A 17,020-nucleotide genomic window follows, 5' to 3' on the forward strand; every position below is an offset into this window, starting at 1 on the left:
CCCAAAAAGGTCTTCTCCAAGACATATTATAGTCAAACTGTCAAAAGTCAAAGACAAAGAGAGAATAAAAGAGCAAGATAAAAGCATCAAGTCACGTATAAGGGAATCCCCATCAGTCTAACAGCAGATTTCTCAGCAGAAACTTTACAGGCTGGAAGAGAATAGAATGGTATGTTTAAAGTGCTGAGAGAAAAACACTATCAGCCAAAAATACTAAACCCAGCAAAGCTATCCTTCAAAAATGAAGAGAAATAAAATGCCAGACAAGCAAAAACTGAGGGAATTCATCACCACTAGACTGGTCCTACAAGACAGGCTTAAGTCAGTCCTATATCTGAAAGCAAAAGGACAATACTTGCCATCAAGAAAACACATGCAAATGTAAAACTGGTACAGTAGATACATAAATAATAAAGAGAAAGAAGTCAAACATTACCACTACAGAAATCCACTAAACCTCAATGATAAACAGTAAAAGAGGAAGAAAGGGACAAAAGATATACAGACAAGCACAAAACAACAAAATGACAGAAATAAGTTCTCACATATAAATAATAATTTTTGTTTTGTATTTGTTTGTTTTTAGACAGTCTCACTCTCTTGCCCAGGCTGGAGTGCAGTAGCATGTTCTCAGCTCACTGCAACCTCCGCCTCCCAGGCTCAAGCAATCCTCCCGCCTCAGCCACCTGGGTAGCTGGGACTACAGGCGTATACCACCATGCCCAGCTAATTTTTGTATTTTTTGTAGAGATGAGGTTTTGCCATGACATCCAGGCTGGTCTCAAACTCCTGGACTCAAGCAATCATCCCACCTCAGATAAAGAACAATGTTATCTCCATTATCTGGCAAAAGGCTTTACTAAATCAGATGCCCAATAAAGAAAGAAAATGTTGATGAAAGTGAACAAATAAAAATGGAATAGGGAGTTTCCTACCACTCATTGATTGTTATGATACCAGTTGAATTAATATATCACAGTAACAGTTGCATCACATCAAAAAAACTATATGATTATCTCAACAGATGTAGATAAGCATTTGATCCCTTCACAATAAAAACTCTCAACAAATTAGGCACAGGAGGAACATACCAAAACATACTAAAGGCCATATATGACAAACCCACAGCTAACCTACTCAGTGAGAAAAGCTGAAAGCCTTTCCTCTAGGAACTAGAACAAGACAAAAATTCTCACTTTCACTACACTTATTCAACATAGTACTGGAAGTCCTACCCAAGCAATCATGCAAAAGAGAGAGATAAAAGGCATCCAAATTGAAAAAGAGGAAGTGTGGCTGCGCACCGTGGCTCACGCCTGTAATCCCAACACTTTGGGAGGCCAAGGTGGGCAGATCACCCGAAGTCAGGAGATCGAGACCAGTCTGGCCAACATGGCAAAACCCCGTCTCTACTAAAAATACGAAAATTAGCCAGGTGTGGTGGTGCGTGCCTGTAATCCCAGCTACTCAGGAGGCTGAGGCAGTAGAATCACTTGAACCCAGGAGGCAGAGGTTGCAGTGAACAGAGATCGCGCCATTACACTACAGCCTGGGAAACAAGAGCAAAACTCTATCTTAGGGAAAAAAAAAAAAAAAAGTAAAACAGGAAGTCAAATTGCCCCTCTTTGTAGATGACATGATCTTATATATAGAAAAACCTAAAGGCGCTGCCAAAAAACTTTTAGGACCAATAAATGAAATCAGTAAAGTTGCAGGATACAAAATCAACATACAAACATCAGTAGCATTTTTATATACCAATAACAAACTACAAAAAAACAAGTCAATAAAATAATCCCATTTACAATAGCTACAAACAAAATGCCTAGGAATAAATTCGCCAAGGAAGTGAAAGACTTCTACAAGGGAATTTATAAATTACCAATGAAAGAAATTGAAGAGGACACAAAAAAATGGAAAGACATATCATCCTCATGAATTGGAAGGATTAATATTGTTAAAATGGCCATACTACTTAAGGCAATTTACAGATTCAATGCATGCCCTATAAAAATACCAATTACATCCTTTTTTTTTTTTTTTTTGTGAGACGGAGTCTCGCTCTGTCGCCCAGGCTGGAGTGCAGTGGCCGGATCTCAGCTCACTGCAAGCTCCGCCTCCCGGGTTCACGCCATTCTTCTGCCTCAGCCTCCCGAGTAGCTGGGACTATAGGCGCCCGCCACCTTGCCCGGCTAGTTTTTTGTATTTTTTAGTAGAGACAGGGTTTCACCGTGTTAGCCAGGATGGTCTCGATCTCCTGACCTCGTGATCCGCCCGTCTCGGCCTCCCAAAGTGCTGGGATTACAGGCGTGAGCCACCGCGCCCGGCCACCAATTACATTCTTTATAGAAATAGAAAAAAAAAAAAAATCCTGGGCTGGGCGTAGTGGCTCACGCCTATAATCCCAGCACTTTGAGAGGCTGAGGCAGGTGGATCACAAGGTCAAGAGATAGAGACCATCCTGGCCAACACGGTGAAACCCTGTCTCTACTAAAAATACAAAAATTAGCCGGGTGTGATGGCAGGCACCTGTAGTTCCAGCTACTCAGGAGGCTGAGGCAGGAGAATCACTTGAACCTGAGAGGCAGAGGTTGCAGCGAGCCAAGATTGTACCACTGCACTCCAGCCTGGCGACAGAGCGAGACTCCGTCTCAAAAAAAAAAAAAAAAATCCTAAAATGCGTATGGAACCAAAAAAGACCCTGATTAGACAAAGCAATCCTAAGGAGGCATCATACATACAAAAATCAATTCAAAATGAATTAAAAACATAAACTTAAGACCCAAAATTATAAAAAATACTAAAAGATAAAATAGAGGAAATGCTTCAGGACATTAGTCCAGGCAAAGATTTATCGCTAAAACTTCAAAAACACAGGCAACAAAAACCAAAATAGACAAATAGAACAATATTAAACTTCAACAAAGGATTAGCATCTAGAATATGTAAAGAATTCTCATGCCTGTAATCCCAGCACTTTAGGAGGCCAAGAAGGGAGGACTGCTTGAGACCAGAAGTTCAAGACCAGCCTGGGGAACATAGTGAGACTCTGTCTCTAAAAAATACAAAATTAGCCAGGCATCCTAGCTACTTGGGAGGCTGAAGCCACATGATCATTTGATCCCAGGAGTTTAAGGTTTCAGTGAGCTATGATTGCACCACTGTACTCTGGCCTGGGTCGCAGAGCCCGATCCTGTCCCCCCACTAAAACAAAAAAAAATGCCTAAAACTCAACAGTAAAAAAAAAAAAAAAATCCAATTAGAAAATAAACAAAAACAAAAGACATGAAGAGACATTTTATCAATTAAGATATACAGATGGCAAATAACACATTAAGAGATGTTCAACATATTAGCCATAGGAAAAAATGCAAATTAATACTACAGCGAGATATCACTATGCACCTACTAGGATGGCTAAAATATAAATTGTAACAATGCCAAATATTAGCAAGAATGTGGAAACACCTGATCATTCATACATTGCTAATGGAAATGTAAAATGGTACAGCCAAACTGGAAAACAGTTTTTCAATTTTTTAAAAAGTTAGACATAAAATTACCATCCATTATACCATGCATATAATTGCACTCTTAGGCATATATCCTGGAAAATGAAAACTCATGTTCACACAAAACCTGTACCCAAAAGTTTATAGCACTTTTATTCATAATAGCCAAAAACTGGAAATAACCAAGATGTCCTTCAACATGTGATGGGTTAAACAAGTTGTGGTATACCCATACCATGGAATACTGATCAGCAATAAAAAGGAATAAACTATTGTTATATTATCTTGGTGAATCTCCAGAGAATTATGCTAAGTGAAAAAAAATTTCAATCTCAAAATGTCATCTAATGTATATAAATGATTCCACTTATTATAACATTCTCTATAGCCCAGGCTGAAATGCAGTGGCATGATCTCAGCTCACTGCAACTTCTGCCTCCAGGGTTCAAGCAATTCTCCTGCCTCAGCCTCCTGAGTATCTGGGACTACAGGCGCTGGCTAATTTTTTGTATTTTAGTAGAGATGGAGGTTTCACCATGTTGCCCAGGCTGGTCTCAAACTCCTGAGCTCACGCAATCTGCCTGCCTCGGCCTCCCAGTGTACTGGAAATACAGGCATAAGCCACTGTACCTGGCCTACATAACATTCTTGAAATGGCAAAACTACAGAAATGGAGAACAGATTAGTGGTTGCCAGGGGTTAAGTGGGAGTGGCAGAGAAATGAATGTAACTATAAATGGACAACACCAGAGATTTTTGTGGTGATGGAAATTCTCTTTATCTTGATTGTATCAATGTCAACATCCTTGTGATATTGTACTGGAGTTGTATAAGATGTTACTACTGGGAAAAGTGAGTAAAGGGTACCTGAGATCTCTCTATTATTTCTCACAACTGCACGTGAATCTACAGTTATCTCAAATAAACCGTTTAAATTTTTTAATCTACGAGGAAAAAAAGAACTGTAAAAAGTAAGAGCAATTTTGGGAGTGGAAAGTAGGAAGGGAGTCAAAACAAGAACGGCAGAATGTTGATCATTGTTGAAACTTTGGGGTGGGTACGTGGCAGCTCATAACTATTCTGTTTACTTTGTATATATTTGAAATCTTCCATAATAAAAGAAAAATTAAATTATCAGGTAGGATATAGAAAAAATATTAATAATAATAAATAATAACTTCTCTCATCAATAATTAACTATTAGAAAATAGAACTTTACAACTGTATTCATGATAAAAACCATAACTATAAAATAACAGAGAATTAACTGTGTAATAAACATTAAGACTCAGATAAAGAAAATTACATAAATATACTGAAAATCCTAAAAAAAAAAAAAAAAAGACAAAAGCAGACCTAAATGGTGGCCTAAATAAATGGAAAAACACACCATGATCCAGACTGAAAAGACCCACTACTATAAAAATGCCAATTCTCCTACATTTAATGTATGATTCTTAACCAAAATCCCGGTGTTATTATTTATAGAGCCTAAAAAGCTCATTCTAATGTTACTATTGAAGAAAAAATGCACAAGATTTTGCCCTGCAATTTGGGGGGGAAAAAAAGAATGAGGAAAAACATTGTATATCAGATATCAAGATAGATTATGCAGTTACAGAAAACAGTAAAAATTAAATAATGCAATATTAATACTGAATTAGGCAAATGGCTCTGTCTAGAAACAGAATCAAGAATTACGAATCTTTGATATTTTTGAAAGATGGCATTTCAAATTACTGGGATTAAAATGAACTAATTACCATATTTGAAGCAACTGGCTAAACATTTGGTAAAATAATAAAATAGGTTCCTTTCTCATAGCTATTCAGAATACACCTCACAAGGATTAAAGAGCACTTGATGCTTTTAAAAATAGCAGAAACAATATGAGGACACTATTTTATAATCTTAAGGTAGGGGTGATAGAAGAGTTTCCTTCTTAAGAAGACACAAATCCCAAAAGTCACAAATGTGTGAGGCAAAGTAGCAAACATCTGCCTCTGGCTAGCCACACGGTCTGCCCTTGCTGTGAAGAACCACGTTTGCTCATTCTGCTTGTCAGCATAAACTTCCCAAACCCCTGACTCAGTGACTGAGCTCAGCTCTCTGGAAAAATGCTTGAAGACCATAAGTAGGATAGAGCACAGTTTCCCACGTCTGAATCACTGCATTTGTGGAAAAGATAAGTTCAGTGAGCCCTTACCTTTTCCTATCCATAAGATAACATCTGACAGGATTAATGAATATGCCTCTGTGATCTATAACTGAATGTACTCTCGCTCCTGAACTTTGATGAGATTTTGCACTAATGTAACCTCTGAGCACCTTTAGGTAACTTCCAAGCACATGCAGAACCTCCACCGCCTGTATAGAAGCTGAGGGCTGAAACGCTGCTTTGGAGCAGTCTAACAGAGACTCTCTGAAAGACTCTCCTGGGTTGCAATGCTCAGTAAGACTCTGAATAAAACTAACGTTGTAACTTCTGAGAATTAACTAATGTTAATTCTTTAAAAGCCTGACTTTTTTTTCCTTTAGTTGACAAATGAAAAGATTGATTTCATTATTTTATTTTATTTTATTTTATTTTATTTGAGACACGGTCTTGCTCTGTCACCCAAGCTGGAGTGCAGTGGTGTCATCATGGCTCACAGCAGTCTCAACTTCCTGGGCTCAAGCAACCCTCCCTGCTCAGTCTCCCAAGTAGCTGAGACTATGGGCATGCACCACCACACTGGACTTGATTTCATAAATATTAAAAACTTTTTCTTCAGCAAGAAAAAAGATAACAATGTAACAGCAAGCTGGGAAACATACCTAACCCAGTATTCATAATCAAAATATTTTAAGAGATTTTACAATCAATAAGACACAGACCAGCCCGGGCAATTTAGTGAGACCTCGTTTCTACAAAAAAAATGGAATAAATAAATAACAATTAGCCAGACATGGTGGCATGTGCCTGTAGTCCCAGCTACTTGGGAGGCTGAGGCAAGAGGATCACTGGAGCCCAGGAGATTGAGGTTGTAGTTAGTTATGACTGCACCATTGCACTCCAGCCTGGGTGACAGAGTGAGACCCTGTCAAAAGAAGAAAGGAAGGAAAGAAGGAAAGAAGGAAGGAAGGAAAGAAGGAAGGAAGGAAGGAAGGAAGGAAGGAAGGAAGGAAGGAAGGAAGGAAGGAAGGAAGGAAGGAAGGAAGGAAGGAAAGAGAGAGAGAGGGGAAGGAAGAAAGAAAGGGAGGGAGGGAAGGAAGGAAAAGAGAGAGAAAGGAAGGAAGGAGAGAGAGAGAAGGAAAGAAGGAAGGAGAGAGGAAGAAAGAAAAAGAAAGAAAGAAAGAAAGAAAGAAAGAAAGAAAGAAAGAAAGAAAGAAAGAAAGAAAGAAAGAAAGAAAGAAAGAAAGAAAGAAAGAAAAGAAAGAAAAGAAAGGAAAAGAAAAGAAAGAGAGAAAGAGAGAAGGAAAGAGAAACAGAAACAGAAACTCACCCCATGGGGAAAATGAGAATGTCTCTGAACAGGCAGTTCACAAAAGAATAAATGTAAATGGTTGATAAACTTACAAAAAGATGCTCAACCTCATTAGTGGTTAAGAAAATTAAAATGAATTTTTAATCTGTTACATGGCAAAATTTAGAGAGACTGATACTATACAAAGCAATGTTGACCATAGGAGAAAGACACTCTTGTGTGCTATTTATGGAAGTACATCGGTAAGGCTTTCTGGGGTACAATTTAATACATATCTTTTCAGCGTGAAAGTTTAAGCCATGTTAGAAATCTAACCTACAGCAATACACACAAAGATGTGCAAAGATGTATATATAGGACATTCATTGTAGCATTGTTTCTAATGTTGAAAAATTAGAAACAACTCAAGAATCTTTTCATAAGGGAATGATTAAATAAATCAACTGGGAAACTATGCACTTATTAAAAAGAAAGATTTACATGCTGACATGAAAATTTCTTCAAGGCATATTGATAAGGTCAAAACATAAATATTTTATAAGTTGTGGAATAATTTATAAAATATTTATATCAGTCATATACATTAGTATGTATACATATACATCTGGATATATACAAAACAACTGTGATTACCTTTGGTTAACGGGGAGAATGGGATGGGAGGACACAAAATGAGAACTTTCTTGTGGTATGCTCAATTCTGCAAGTAAAAAAAAAATCACAGTAAGAATGATTTATTGTGAAATGTTTGTAATTACAGTTTTTTGTTATAGAATATATGTTACATGGGAGGCACTCAAAACCTCAAAGTAATGATACTGCATAAATTCAAGGCACTGATATTATCATACTTATTATTATTGTCAGCGTTCTTATCCTCCACAACTATCAACACTGATATGCCTTTCATCAGAGAAATTTAAACAAGATTTACAAATAGAAGTTCATTTAATCACAGAACACACCTTTGAGGCAAGGCTATAATTCCAAAATACAGACCTAATAAATGACTTACTCAGAGTCTCAAACAAGTCAGGAAATGATCCAGAGCCAAGATTCCACTCTCGTACAAATAAATATATATACTGGCTCTCAGCACAGTGCTATAAATAACCCCATCCGCTGGCATTTCAGGCTCTCCCCAAGTAATTGAGTGTTTAAATGACTTGTAAACCTTCACTTTGGCTTTAAAAATTGTCTACATCTAGCATTCTTTTTAAAGGGGTGGCTTTTAAAAGTTTAACATCAACCTTCCCGAGAAAGTTAAGGGAGTAAGATTAGTTTTCACCTTCTATAAGAGGATAACTCTGGAAGAACATAGTGTTTTTCCAAATGACAATCCTGACTATATTATTTAGCCCAAGATCAATAACTTAGCAGAACTACTCGGTAACTGCATTATCCCAATCCTGAAAACTTTCTTAAGAAAAGGAAGTATAATCCCAGCACTTTGGGAGGCCGAGACGGGCAGATCACGAGGTCAGGAGATCGAGACCATTCTGGCTAACACGGTGAAACCCCGTCTCTACTAAAAAATACAAAAAATTAGCCGGGCAAGGTGGCGGGCGCCTATAGTCCCAGCTACTCGGGAGGCTGAGGCAGGAGAATGGCGTGAACCCGGGAGGCGGAGCTTGCAGTGAGCTGAGATCCGGCCACTGCACTCCAGCCTGGGCGACAGAGCGAGACTCCGTCTCAAAAAAATAAATAAATAAATAAATAAGAAAAGGAAGTATAAAAGACACTGATCTGAATCAGGAAAACGGATCCAAGCACTGCCTATTCCAAAAACTGTATGTTGCATATAGTTTTGCATAACCCCATCAACTTCTCTAAACCTCAGATTCCTCATTCCTTGTAAATAGGGATGAGAATACCTCCCTGCTTAATTAAATAAGTTGTCTCAAGTTTCAAATGAGAGAGCGATTGTGAAGGTACTCTGTAAAGTTCCAGACAAATGATTATTAATGGGCCAGGTACAGTGGCTCACACCTGTAATTCCAGCACTTTGGGAGGCCAAGGTGAGCAGAGCACTTGAGCTCAGGAGTTTTGAGCCCAACCTGGGCAACATGGTGCAACCCCATCTTTACCAAAAACACCAAAAAAATAGCTGGAAGTCGGGGTGGGCACCTGTAGTCCCAGCTACCAGGGAGGCTGAGGTGGGAGAATCACTGGAGCCCAGGAGGTGGAAGTGGCAGTGAGCCAAGACTGTGCCACTGCACTTCAGCCTGGGTGACAGAGTGAGACCCCATCTCAAAAAAAAATTATTTTAATTAAATTATTATTATTTGAAACTTGGGTTCTCAATACAAGTAAACCTGTCCTTCTCCCCAAAAATATGAAAAAGTGTCTGATTTGTAATATTCAAGCCTCTCAATTTGGGGCCCAATAATTTGTTTTTTTTCTAGACCAACAGTTTCAACTGCAGTGTCTAGAAAAGGAGTATATGACATTTCTGAGGTGTGTCATGATTTAAAGTAACAAAGTGATTAGCTTTTTATAAAGAGAATTACACTAGAGATGTTGCAATATCTGCCACAGTTCTTTTCTGAGTGAACTACCCTCCTTCACCTTCTGCTGTACCTGCTGTACACACAATCCTGCCTTTTTAATTTTTTTGAGACGGAGCCTCGCTCTGTCGCCCAGGCTAGAGTGCAGTGGTTCAATCTCAGCTCACTGCAACCTCTGCCTCCTGGGTTCAAATGATTCTCCTGCCTCAGCCTCCTGAGTAGCTGGGACTACAGGTGTGCCCCACCACATCCAGCTAATTTTTGTATTTTCAGTAGAGACAGCGTTTCAGTATGTTGGCCAGGCTGGTGTCAAACTCCTGACCTCAGGTGATCTGCTCGCCTCGGCCTCCCAAAGTGCTGGGATTACAGATGTGAACCACTGTGCCTGGCTGGTTTGTTTTGTTTTGTTTTTTGAGTCAGAAGTCTCACTCTGTCACCCAAGCTGGAGTGCAATAGTGTGATTTCAGCTCACTGCAACCTCCACTTCCTGGGTTCAAGCGATTCTCCTGCTTCAGCTTCCGGAGCAGCTGGGATTACAGGCTTGCACCCCATCATGCCCAATTAATTTTTGTATATTCCTGCTCTTTTTTTTTAACCACAACCAGATCTGAATTAAAAGGTGAGCAGTTGGGGAGTTGCCCAAATGATTTATCTGAAAGGGGCACTAAAATATCACTGGAATAATCAGTAACTATAGAGCCAATTAACATTTGCATAGGCAAATTCTTACACAAGTAGAGGAATATAAAATTTTTCCTGCTTCAGGGAAGTGGAAACTAAAACAATAGTATTAATCTTTCAACCTAAATAACAGAGGGAGGCTGTCTAGAAGAAAATGATGTTTATTTGGGAATAAAGCATTCCAGTGGGAATATGTGTGCCATAGTAAACTATGTGCACATTCAGGGAGGTAAGGGAAGACAAAGGTTTTTAAAGGGAAAAATGTGGAGGATTATAATTATTTTGAGATAATTATCTTTGGCTACAAAGATCAGTAGCAAGGGTGACACCAGTCCAAGATTGCACAGGGAGTTGCTGGGCAAATGTCCTTGAAGAAGTATTTTTTGTGTAAGATTTTGACAGCATTTGTGCAAGGTTGTGGTTTTGCAGTGTTTTGTGACAGTTTTTGTTAGCAGGCATCTGTGCATGAGAATCCTCTCTTAATGGCCTTCCTGGGTTCTACTTCTCTGTTTTTTGTTTGTTTGTTTGTTTGTTTGTTTCCACACACACACTAGGGACTCTATCTTGATTCTGACAATTTTCACAAACCTAAGAGTTATTGGATTTATTTTTGTTGTTGTTGTTTGAGACAGGGTCTTGCTATGTTTCCCAGGCTGGCCTGGAACTCCTAAATGGTATAAAATGTTACAAGGCATTGCATCTGAAGAAGGAGCCAAGAAATGTTTTTTTTTTTATTATTATTGTCTATAATACTTTTAGTTGTACTTGAATTTTTAAACTCTATGTTTGCATTGCTTGGATTAAAATTAAAACAAAACAACAAAAAGAATACCTCAAACTTGGGCCTTTAAGCCAGAACAAGTAAACTATACATCACAAGACCACCAGCTGAGGAGAGGGAGTTCCAGATATTCCTGACCATAGTTGCCTTACTTTCCACCTAGTAAGGGAGACCACCCCTCATATCATCTTATGCCCAATTTCTGCCTCCAAAGAAAGAAGAAGTAAAAACTAAAAGGCAGAAATGAAATCCAAAGGCAGACAGCCCGGTGCCACACCCTGGGCCTGGTAGTTAAAGATCGACCCCTGACCTAATCGGTTATGTTATCTATAGATTACAGACATTGTATAGAAGCGCATTGTGAAAATCCCTATCTTGTTTTGTTCCGATCTAATTACCTGGTGCATGCAGCCCCCAGTCGCGTACCCCCGCTTGCTCAATCACGACCCTCTCACACGCACCCCCTTAGAGTTGTGAGCCCCTAAAAGGGACAGGAATTGCTCACTTGGGGAGCTTGGCTCTTGAGACAGGCGTGTTGCTGATGCCCCTGGCCGAATAAACTCCTTCCTTCTTTAACTTGGTATCTGAGGAGTTTTGTCTGCCGCTTGTCCTGCTACATTTCTTGGTTTCCTGACTGGGAAGCAAGGTGATTGGCGGATGGTCGGATGGTCGAGACACCTCCTTAGGCTGCTTAAGCCTGCCCTGTGGAACATCCCTGAGGGGGACTCCAACCCTGAGCAACGGGGTTCCTGAGAGTGCTCCTGGGTAGGCATTTGTCCCAGTGGGATGCCTCGCCCGAGCAGGGTGTGGCAGGCCCCCGTGGAGGATCAATGCAGTGGCTGAACACTGGGAACGAACGGGCACTTGGAGTCTGGACATCTAAAACTTGGTAAAACTAGTCTTTGAAACTTGCCCACTCCATTTGAGTGGAAGTGTGGCCTGATCACCCAGGGCGTGCCTTTATGGGCACTTTGGTTTTGGTTTTGACTTGGTTTGAATTGCTTGACAGGATTGGTCTTGGGAACTTGCCTACTCCATTTGAGTGGAAGCGTGGCCTGATCACCCACAGTGTGCCTGTACCAGCACTTCGGTTTTTGTTTTTGATTTGACTTGGATTGCTTGATACTTTGGTTTTGACCTGGCTTGGATTTCTGGATACTCTGATTTTGGTTTTGATTTTGGTTTGGTGTAAACTACAAAAGTGTGTGTGTGCCCTTTTTACCCATTCTTTGTTTTGTGGTGTGCGTGTGGTGTGAGCATGGTGTTTTGTCTCGAGGAAATGTGGGTGTGGCACAAAGTAAGCCCACCCCACTAAGAGCTATGTTGAAAAATTTCAAGAAAAGCATTTAAGGGAGACTATGGAGTACTATGACACCAGAAAAACTTTGTGTAAGATAGATTGGCCAGCATTAGAGGTAGGTTGGCCATTAGAAGGAAGCCTGGACAGGTCCCCTGTTTCAAAGGTATGGCACAAGGTAACCTGTAGGCCAGGGCACCCAGACCAGCTCCAGTACATAGACACTTGGTTACAGCTGGTTTTAGACTCCCCGCGCCTAACACACAGTGGTTGAGAGAACAGCAGCATAGCGGCTGGCAGAGGCAAGGAAAGACCAGCAGAGAGAGAGAAAGGAAAGAGACAGATGAAAAGAGGCAAAAAGAGAGAGGAAGAGACAGAGAGGAAGAGACAAAGAGGGAGTCAAGGAGAGAGAGAGAGAGAGAAAGAAATAGGCAGAGAGAGAGAGAGGGACAGAGGCAAAAGGAAAGTCAAAGAGAGAGAGACAAAGTCAAAGAGAGAAAGAAAGATGATTTAACATTAACCACTGAAAATTCCCTTAACCCAGCAGGTTTCCTAACAGGGGATCTAAATCTTAATTACCATAAGGAACTCCCTTCAGGACAGGACGATCATGGTTCCTCCTGGGTAATTAAAAAAAAAAAAAGCCATCATACCAATTCTAATTTGGACAAAACAAGGTCTTATTAATAGCAAAGCATAATTAAAATCCCAAACATAAGGTTTTCAACAAAAGTAAAGTTTGCTAAAAGTTAACAATGTAACATGTATTACAGTAACTTCTATTCTTGTGGCCTTAGACAGTCTAGTCCACAGACATGAAAAAAAGTTCACTTTGGAAAAGAATGGTTATCATCTTTGGAAAAAAAAAAAAGGGGGAAAAAAAGTGGAGGGGCAGAATTTATATAAAAAGAGTGTTATATGGTAAATTCTTGTCTGAAATAAATTAACTATTGTTTAAAAAAAGAAATGTTTGTAATAAGTCAAAAAGTTAAGGCATGTCTAAAAGTTGCCTGTAAAAGTCGTGAAAAAAAGGTTATAAAAAAAAGTGTTAAAAAAATTTATGCAAAAAATATTGTATAATTTAAAAGTAACTAGGCCTCCTGAATGTAAAACTATTGGGAAAAAAAAAAAAACCAGTTTATGTGCAAGGTGTATAAGAAAAGTAAAATATACCTTTAGCAAAAGGATTATAAAGAGGTATAAGAATGTATATTTTTATCTACATTAAAAAGTTTAAAAAAAAGTTTTAAAAAATCATTGTTTTGAAGGTTTAAGCAAGTTTTAAAACATTAATTGTAAAGAAAATTCTGTGTGTAAACATATTAGCTAAAGTTAAAGAAGTATCATCCAGTTTTTCTGTGAACTGGACATTAAAGTAAAAGCATAACAGGTTTTTCTTAAAGCACCAATCTGCTCTTTAGCAAAAATTATAAAAGGTTAAAAAGAGTCTATAAAATCTTACCTTATGGTGAAATATTAAAAATTAGATAAATATGTCTACAAGGTTTAACATTAATAACACACTAATATAAAGATAAAATTTAGCTTATCTGGTATAAAAATTACACGAGAAGCATTGTTAAATGTAAAATAGTATTTGGCTTTCTTTGGTTTAAAAACTAATAAAAATAGGTGCTAAAGGAAATTTCTCAGTAAAAAGGCACTAAGGACTATAAAGTCCACTGCCAAGGTCCCCACATTTAAAACAAAAGGTAAATTTCTTAGAAATTATCTACTTGGTTTATCTTCCACTTTCCTTTCTCTCAAAAACTAAAAGTCTTTTAGGACATGTACTACCCCTAGAATTTTCGGTAAACCAGCACCAGCCTGAAGATCACGTTCTCATCGAAAGGTGGAAAGAAGAAAAACTGGAGCCAGCCGGGGAAGGACCCTACCTTGTGCTGCTAACCACCAAGGCTGCTGTTCGTACAGCAAAAAAGGATGGACTCATCACACCCGAGTCAAGAAAACACCACCCCCTCCAGAGTCGTGGGCCATAGTCCCAGAGGAAAACCCTATCAAACTAAAGCTAAGAAAAATCTAACTCTTTTCATCTATTCTATTACTCTTTCTTCTTTCTTCGTTCTATTGCTGACCATCTAGTTATTAACATAACCAAGTCAATTTCGCCTCAAACTATTGCATTTAATGCTTGCCTTGTTATACCCTGTGGGGACTTGCCAAGTCAAAGACAGCTTTCTACTTCAGAAAAGTACTTCTGTCCCTCCTGACTCTCCTCAGACTGGGCATTAGTAAACTAGGACCATTTAATCCAGTGAGATTTCGATAAAGACCCCAGTGCCAACCAGGAGTCTTGCCCCCTGATGTAGAGCTTTCATGCCATAGTTGGTCCAATGTTCTGTGGACCACTAAAGAACAAGGATGGACTGCCCCAGCCCTTTTTTGTAATTGCCTAAAACCATACATTCATTTTACTAGAGGATCATAGAAGTTAAAGACTTAAAACAAACTCTAGCAATTAAGACAGGATACCAAGATGCAAATGCCTGGTTAAAATGGATCAAATATTCCATCTGCACGTTAAACAAAAGCAATTGTTATGATTGTGCACATGGCAGGCCAGAGGCCCAGACTGTCCCCTTTCCACTAAGGTGGTCCTCCAGTCGACCAGGCATAGGCTGCATGGTAGCTCTTTTCCAGGATTCTACAGCCTGGAGTAATAAGTCATGCCAAGCTCTCTCTCTGCTATATCCCAAAGTCCGGCACCCTGCAGGTCAGCCCCCGAGGGCCATCCAGCCTTCGTCTCCCAACACTAAGTTCACTTTGTGTCTCTCACGACAGGGAGGAAACTTAGCATTCCTTGGAGACCTGAAGGGATGCGATGAGCTGAAGAATTTTCAAGAGCTTATCAATTGGTCAGCCTAGTTACTAATGCCCAGTCTGAGGAGAGTCAGGAGGGACAGAAGTACTTTTCTGAAGTAGAGAGCTGTCTTTGACTTGGCAAGTCCCCACAGGATATAACAAGGGGAGCATTAAATGCAGTAGTTTGAGGTGAAATTGACTTACTCCGAGCAGATGTATGGTGGTATTTTTACTTGTTGTGGATCTTTACTAGGCACTCTGCTGAATAACTTGAGTGGCACTTGTAGTTTAGTCCAATTGGCTATCCCTTTCACCCTGGCATTTCATCAACCAGAAGAAAAAAAAATTAGACATCGTAAAGTGAGAGAAGCCCCTTATGGATCTTTCGACTCCCATGTCTATTTAGACACAATTGGAATCCCACGAGGAATACCAGATCAATTTAAAGCTTGAAATCAAATAGCTGCAGGATTTAAGTCAATATTTTGGTGGGTGACAGTTAATAAAAATATAGATTAGATAAACTACATGTATTACAACCAACAGCAACGAGGTTTTCATGAGTTAAAAGAAAAACTCATGTTGGCCCCAGCCCTGAGGCTACCTGACCTGACAAAACTCTTTACACTCTATGTGTCAGAAAGAGAAAAAAAATGGCAGTTGGAGTTTTAACTCAGACTGTGGGGCCCTGGCCAAGGCCAGTGGCCTATCTCTCAAAACAACTAGACAGGGTTTCCAAAGGTTGGCCCCCAGGTCTAAGGGCCCTAGCAGCAATGGCCCTGTTAGCACAAGAAGGAGATAAACTAACCCTTAGACAAAACCTGAATATAAAGGCTCCCCATGCTGTGGTAACTTTAATAAATACCAAAGGACATCATTGGTTAACAAATGCTAGATTAACCAAGTACCAAAGTGAAAATCCCCACATAACCACTGAAGTTTGCAAACATCTTAAACCCCACCACCTTGCTCCCTGTATCAAAGAGCCCAGTGAACATAACTGTGTAGAGGTGTTGGATTCAGTTTACTCTAGCAGGCCCAACCTCCGAGACCATCCTTAAACATCTATAGACTGTGAGCGGTACGTGGATAGGAGCAGCTGCGCCAACCGCTGCAAAGTGACTCTGAAGAAGACGAAAAGCCCTGCTCCAGTCACACCCGGAAGCTGACTGGTCCACGCACGGCCAAAGCATGAGGAAACTCATCGCAGGACTCATTTGCCTTAAAATTTGAACTTGTACAGTAAAGACTTCAACTGACCTTCCTCAGACTGAGGACTGCTCCCAGTGTATATATCAAGTCACTGAGGTAGGACAAAAGGTTGCTATGGTCCTATTATTTTACGGTTATTATAAGTGTACTGGAACTCTAAAAAGAACTTGTTTGTATAATGTTATTCTATACAAGGTACATAGCCCAGGAAATGACCAACCTGATATGTGTTATGACCCATCTGAGCCTCCCATGACCACAGTTTTTAAAATAAGATTAAGAACTGAAGACTGGTAGGGGCTCATAAACGATACGAGTAAAGTGTTAGCCAAAACAGAAAAAAAAAAGAAAAAGGCGGTGCCCAAACAAGTCACCTTAAAATTTGATGCCTGTGTTGTCATTAATAGTAATAAGTTAAAAATAAGGTGTAGTTCTCTTAATTAGAAAACAGGCTATATGGCAGAAAATAAGTACATCTGTCGTAAATTAAGACTGTGTGGAAATAAATGTAAATACTGGTCTTGTGTCATTTAGGCCACTTGGATTTAAAAAAAAAAAAAATGAAAAGGATCCAGCCCACATTCAGAAAGGAAAAAATGGGCCTTCCTGTACTAAGGGACAATGTAACCCCTTAAAGCTAGTAATAACCAATCCCCTTGATCCTCGCTAGAAAAAAAGGGGAACGTGTAACTCTAAAAATTGATGGAGCTAGACTGGATCTTCAAGTAAATATCACGGTT

The 17,020-nt window shown here is 39.5% G+C and overlaps 1 long non-coding RNA gene across 18 annotated transcripts in view; it reads right to left on the reverse strand.

The window, feature by feature from the left end:
- LOC105488780 (uncharacterized) overlaps positions 1 to 17,020 on the reverse strand; it is a 268,377-nt gene that overhangs the window by 243,988 nt on the left and 7,369 nt on the right. For 13 of the 18 annotated variants that reach the window (XR_011610825.1, XR_003019623.2, XR_011610818.1 and 10 more), the window contains one exon: positions 7,613 to 7,679. The exons of 1 other annotated variant lie outside the window; for it this stretch is intronic. This is a non-coding gene — a long non-coding RNA (uncharacterized lncRNA). Of the gene's footprint in view, positions 1 to 7,612; positions 7,680 to 7,994; positions 8,037 to 12,824; positions 12,866 to 17,020 lie in introns of those variants that run through there. 4 more of the 18 variants (XR_011610830.1, XR_011610824.1, XR_011610832.1 and 1 more) reach the window with 2 other exon arrangements.

The sequence above is a fragment of the Macaca nemestrina genome, chromosome 12, assembly GCF_043159975.1.
Source record: "Macaca nemestrina isolate mMacNem1 chromosome 12, mMacNem.hap1, whole genome shotgun sequence".
Lineage (NCBI taxonomy): Eukaryota > Metazoa > Chordata > Mammalia > Primates > Cercopithecidae > Macaca > Macaca nemestrina.